Source organism: Lemur catta, chromosome 12, assembly GCF_020740605.2.
Source record: "Lemur catta isolate mLemCat1 chromosome 12, mLemCat1.pri, whole genome shotgun sequence".
Classification (NCBI taxonomy): domain Eukaryota; kingdom Metazoa; phylum Chordata; class Mammalia; order Primates; family Lemuridae; genus Lemur; species Lemur catta.
The window spans coordinates 25,376,161-25,382,799 of NC_059139.1; the positions used below are offsets into that span (position 1 = coordinate 25,376,161).

At 40.3% G+C, this 6,639-nt stretch overlaps 1 protein-coding gene across 3 annotated transcripts in view; it reads right to left on the bottom strand.

The window, feature by feature from the left end:
* The window catches only part of DAB2 (DAB adaptor protein 2), a 51,099-nt gene that overhangs the window by 43,093 nt on the left and 1,367 nt on the right, over positions 1-6,639 (bottom strand). The gene's annotated exons all lie outside the window — the stretch shown is intronic.

Consider the following 6,639-nt stretch of genomic DNA (forward strand, 5'->3'; position numbering starts at 1 on the left):
TCACCTCTTAGCATTCTGCCACCTGTCCTCTCTGCCAAATTGGCCAGTGTTCTTTGGGCATACCCTGTGCTCAGCCACCTGCGCGATTTGCTTATGTGCTTCTGCCTAAATACGTTTTCTCTTTCTACTTTAGCTTACCTGAACTTCCATTGTTCCTTTAAAGGCCAACTCCATTATCACACCTGCATCTTTTTCTTCCTCTGGACTCATGTAACACTCTGTACACTTATTAATAACTATAATAAAACCACATGCTAATTGAGCAGTTGTCATTTTCTCTAAATTTCTTGTAGGCAGCAATTGACATCGATTGTTCCCTAGCACCTATTAATAGCAGGTGTAAGGTAAATATTTGCATCCAACTTTCAATTACCACCAACTTTTAGTCATTGGGAACTTTAGACCAGCTAGAATCAGAAATTCCAAAGAACAAGCTATCAGGCAGTTAAGTAGGCATCTCTGTATCAAGATATCCTTCAGAAGATAGCTTGGGCATTAAATAAAATTATCTATCATTTCAATTCTAGTACATATGTTCTATGAACAGCCTCAGCTATAGCTGAATGTTGCTCAGGCAGAAATCAGTATTGAACCTCCTTATTATCAACCAGCTATTGACAGAAAAATGTGTTCTATCAGCTACACATTTGTTTTCTACTTCAAAAATGGGATTGTATTTAAGTTGTCTAATTTTCAAGGTAAGGGAGGGAAAACAAAACCAAATAACAATAAGAATGAAACCCAATGCTGATGTAATTAAAGCACAGCTGAGACTCTCCTTTAAAGGACAGATATTTGAGCACCCACTGTGTGAAACCATTGTGACTTCTGATCCTCTGAGCTAGAGGGCAATTATGTGTTTCTCTGATAGGTTAATATGGTGCCCCAAAGTCAAACTAGTTTACCGTTCTTCATATGACTATGCCAACCCTTTGACATATGTTCAAACACTTTTGTCTTATTTCTACTGCACTAAATGGTAACAAAAAGCACTTTGGCATCTGAATTGCGTATCATAGAAGATAATAACAGGCCTTGGCCCCCTAATAGGGCACTTAAAATATGGAAAATAAGTGAGGTCATTTGGATGAAATGTTTAGAACAGGGAGGGCAGCTGTGTTCAATATGGACACAATTAGGGACAAAGTTATTCTTTACTTTCTAGTTCTTTGGGTATGGACTAACTCTAGACCTTAAGAGGACTCACTTGTCCTGCCCAGATGAGGCTTAAGTGGTACCTTAAAAGTTACCATTGTGTGCCTTTACTGATTTGTGAAGCATTGCCACATTCTCCTGCTTGGTATTCATAGTTAGTAGTTTCAAGATAAATAGGAAAGACAGTCTTCTAATTTTCAGCCTGAATGTGCTCATCTCTAGAATTTAGCTTGCCTCACAAATAATGAGAACAAGACCATTTTCCAAGCATCAGCTTAGTTATTGCATTGAGAATTGTAATTCTAGAACAGGTACATTTCTGAAGCAGCTCTGAGGAGGGTTTTGGTTGTTATGGCTTCTCCTTTAATTTTAACATTGAGGCAACTCATTTTCCTGATAGGGAGATGAGGCTCAGCCACGATGTAGCTTCTCTTACCTGACAAAGCTGGGCTGTGAACACAGTCATGTGCAGTTTAGAGTCCAAACTCGTAACCACTAACCTATGTTGGCTCCTCAAAATTAGAGTTCCAATTTGATACTTCTAGATCATACTTTTGTATTTTTCAGTTTGAGGTGTAATCTCTATTTGACATCAGTCATTCTTAGGACTGTTTTTCAAGGTAGGTGAGGCAACCAAGGGTCAGAGATAGTGAGTAGCATGACTAAGAAATTGCAGAGTTGCCATTTTAATGCAAATGTGTTTAACTCTAGAGTCTGTTCTTTGCCTCACATGATAAAGACTTTCTTCTTGATTTCTGCTCACTGGGAGATTTTCCATTGACAACTTAGCACCATGTTTCACATAATAGGTACTTACTAAGTATTCAAATAAACACCAAGATTCAAATCATAAAGATTCATGCTTGAATCCTGGCTCTACCATTTAGTGATAAGATCTTGGGCAAGATATTGATCAAACTGCAGCTAAGAAAGGGACATCTTTTCTATTTCAAGTTATTTAAAGTGAAAGTCAAATGAGACAATGGAACATCACTTCACAAGCCATAAAGCTCCTTAAAAACTAAGTGAAGTAGATTCATTTATGGAGAAGCCTTTATCTGTACTTCTGGACATGGCATGGAAAACCAAATAAAAAGTTTTATAGGTTAGAGAAAACTGTCTTGTTCACGGGTAATGATCTAGTTTACTGGAATCTTTTTTAAAGGAAGTAACTGTGGAGGAAGGGGGGGTAAGGGCAATATATGTAAACCTAAACATTTGTACCCCCATAATATGCTGAAATAAAAAAAAAAGAAAGAAAAAAAAAAGAAGTAACTGTGAGTCTCCTAATAAATGGAGATTAATTACATATTCTTAAAAAAAAAAAAAACCAGCAGAGCGGAAAGGATTTGGAAGTGAGGTGATAATATAAAACTAAGGAGTATATTAGTTTTCCCTAAGATCAAGAAAGCAATACTTTGGATATGGGGAAAAGTGTCCAAGATTTCATCTTTCTGTATCCTAAGATTCAGTGAAACTGCATTGTGTTTAAATAATTTTGCTTTATTATTTCCAAGACTGAAGGAATTCAAATACTTTGTTATGCTTTCCACTGAACAACTGAATGATAAAACAACTGAATTATAAAAATGACTTTTAGACCATGTAGAGGGCTTGTTGAAATATAGCTGGATGGGCCCTAGAGTCAGAGTTTGGCTCAGTAAAGCTGAGATGGGGATGGAGACTGCAATTCTGACAAGTCCCAAGGCAATGCTGATGCCACTGGTCTGGGGACCACACTCTGAGGACCATCTTAGATGAGTTCTGTCTAGCTGTGAAATACACCCTGAGCTAACTGAGTGTCCCATCTTTGGGCTGAATTAATTTGTTAAATGTGAACTTACATATGGCAGCTCATCTGTCACATAAAGATCTAAGTCTGTTTGGAAGTCACACTTTGCATCACGTGCTAGAGAGAAAACAGGGTAGCTTTTTACCATATATCCATCACCCACCCAAATTTCTTCCAGATTGAACAATGTTTCAAACCAAGTTTTCTAGGATTGTAACTTCCTATTTTATGCACTCCCTTTACACTGTGGTTACCTGAAAATCTAAGTGACAGCCCTCATACATTCTACTTTCTGGTAACTTCTATGCCACGTAACACTCAGCCTGCCCCATTCGCTCAGAATTCTTATCAATTTAAGGCAGTTAAAAGTCACTTGCCTCTCACTAGCTTGCATAAATTATGGTATTAATAGTAGAGAAAAACTGCCAGGCTGCTTCTATATTGAGGCAATAACTTTTGTGTTCCTGAAATTTCATAGGCTTTATGTTTTGCAATCTAGATGATGTAAGAAAATTAAGAATTGAGATTAAAATAAGTGTGGGGAAGGGGAGGGCATTGTAAGTAGAGAGAAGATTCTATTTCACTTAGTAATTTCCATTTTTAGACCAGGAAGCAATTTGTTCAGATTCTGCTTGCCCTGGAGAGACAGGCTTCCTTCCAGGCTAGGAGAAGGATTCGGGAAGGGGAGTAACCATGGCAACCTGCCCAGCTATGTGGGCAAGGATAGTATGGGGCCTGCACACACTCAAGAATTTTTATTTCTAGACTAGTCACTCAGTTTCGTCCGGGTGGTCCCTCCCTTCCCACTTCCTTCTGTTATAATGCTGACTTCAGGGGGAAGGATTGCTCCTTCTCTGTAGGGAGTCTGGGAGGGTGTGGGGAAGACTTAAATGAGACCAGCAAGGTCATCTTGACCAAACCAAAGTGCCAGCTTCTAGGCCCAGAACTGAGAGTCACTCCCTATCTGTTCTAGCGTGAGTACAAGCAAACACGCTGGCTTTGTTAATATTAAATGCTTGAATAATTAACTTTTTCAGGTAGGTGAGGAGTATCCAATTTTGAGGAAGAAATTCTCCATTTGCCTTCAGTTTTCATCAAGACTACACATACTTTAGTTGTTCAGGGGGGGCAAAAAACACAAACAAAAACCTTCAAAGTCAGATGGAATAAAGTATTCTAAATACATTAGATTAACAGTCTTCCCACGACCCCTGAGGTAGGTATTATTATTCTCCCCAGATAAGAAAGCTGAAGTACAGAGAGGTTATGCAATGTGCCCCAGGCCATGTAACCTGCACTGTTGCAGCCGGGATTTGAACCAAGGCAAAATTCACTCCCAGCCACTACCCAATTATGCCAGATGAGAGGTAGCAGCTAGCAAATGAATGTCCATACCCAGCATCATTTGTTCCCCTCATCAGGACTTTGTCTGTTTTTTGTCTTTATGAAACGACTTGGTAGGCTGCTTTCCTTCTGATTCCCATGATTAATCCAGTCAGGATATGTTATCATAAATTAGGTTTCCCTTAAACACACATATGTGACATTAAAGCTATTTCATCTAAATGTGATTTTGGCCAACCTCTGTGCAATTCAGTGGCACAGCTTCAACTTTCGAATTATATAGCATCATCAGAGAGAATGCTAAAATATGCCACATCATGTTACTCGGGTGTTTCATATTGCCAATCTGGTTCCCATTCTGGTTCTGTCTGAAGGGTAGGAAACCTTATGTGTTGGGTTAGTTACCTAAACCTCCTGGCTTGTCAGCTTTCAAACCTTTCCAGCTGGAGAGGTACATTCTGATGAGCATTAGAGCAACTTAAAACCCCAGAACAGCTCAGTTTTCAAGAGCCTTCTCAAGTATTTCACCATCTCAGTTTTGTCTTTAAGAAAAGCAATAATTAAATCCTCAAGACAAGAGAATGAGGAAGAGAAACACATGGACCCCTCAAAACTATCCAGGTAAAAAAATCAGTGGTAGCAAAGTTAGGCTTATGGACATATGAGGTACAATTAGAAATGAAGCAGCACATATTCACTGTACTACAAGAGCCCACGTCTCCACAAAGCCTCCTGCCGGCCAGGAGCCACTCTGCAAGGCAGATGTTTTCCTGCTCTCTTAATTTCAGGTAATCAAGGAATGGTTCAGCTGGCCAATAAATATCACCCCCAATCAGCAGGTCAGCAACTGCCAGAGGTCCTGGTACCACCTTCATGCCAACAAATCAACAAATGCCTTAAAAGCAACACCCTTCAACTCAAACAAGGCAGCTGAAATCCATTCAACTTTTGAAGCAAGACAAAAATAGGCCTAATGTACAGGAATTTGGACTTTCAGTTTAATCTAAAACTATAAAGTAGAAATGCAAACGGTGGATTTTGTCCTTAACAAATTAGGCAAGACTTTTAACAAGTGCTCCCTACCCTTGCTTACATCCTCAGGTGAAGATCAACTTGTCCAAGATCACCAGAATGGCAAATACCTATGTATTAGAGCTCTTACTCTAATACATAGGCTTACATCTGCTTACTGTATTGTAGTCGTACATTAAAACATAGGAGGGGCTGGGTGCAGTGGCTTGCGCCTGTAATCCTAGCATTTTGGGAGGGTGAAGCAGGATTGCTTGAGGCCAGGAGTTTGAGACCACCCTGGATGATAGCGAGACCCCCATCTCTACAAAAAAATTTTAAAAATTAGCCAGGCAGTGGTGTGTGCCTGTATTCCCAGCTACTAGGGAGGCTGAGGCAGTAGGATCGCTTGAGGCCAGGAGTTGGAGGCTGCAGTGAGCTATGATGATGGCACTGCACTCCAGCCTGGGTGATAGAGCAATACCCTGTCTCAACAAACAAACAAAAAACAGGGAGTATAGCTTAAGAAGAACCAGTTTCCAGCACAGTCATTTGGATAAGAAGGGATTGATCTAGCTGGGAGTGGGAAGGAAAGGAAGGAGGAAGTTAAGTTATTCACTAACAACAGGAAAAAGAATCCAATTGGCCTTAGGAGGAAACTGATTAAGAATTTGGAAAAAGTGGTCTGTCTCAGAAATACACACTGGAAAGACTACTAGGCCTCCTACGTGCTTTCTCTAGGAGACTTTCTCCATTGCACTCTCCATGTTGTAGTAACTGTGGAATTGTTAATTTCCACATATCCAGCACTTCACCAGAAAGTCCTTCCCAAAGATCAAGGAGGGCTCAAGCCTCAAATACTCTTGAATTCTCAAGGCAATGCATTTTTTACAGTGTCACTGAGGCCTTCAATGAGGGTACAGACAGAACCTGGGGTGGGCGGGGCAGTTGGCCCAGAGAAGAGCAGCCTAGTCAAGGTCTGGCTGCTGAGGTAAGAAGTGAGCATGGTCACAAGTCTTTTGGTAGCTGCAGTGCTCCATCCTGTCCACTAGTTCCTTCCTCCCCAACAGCCAGTAGGTGCTTCTGTGTGAAGAGCCAATCTCAATATTGTAAGGAGGATTAATTATACATTCCTGCAAAGCCATTCCAGGAGCCTTATCAGACATCTAAAAGGTGTTTTTTGCAGCTGCCTTCTTTCCTTTGCCATTACTTTTGATTGAGTTAGTTATGTCTTACCTCCTTCTCCCCCACTCCCACTGCCCTGCTTTGCCTGATTAAGGCCAGAAATTTTTTCATTAAGTCACTTTATAGAGCAATAGCAACATTTACTATTCATGAAG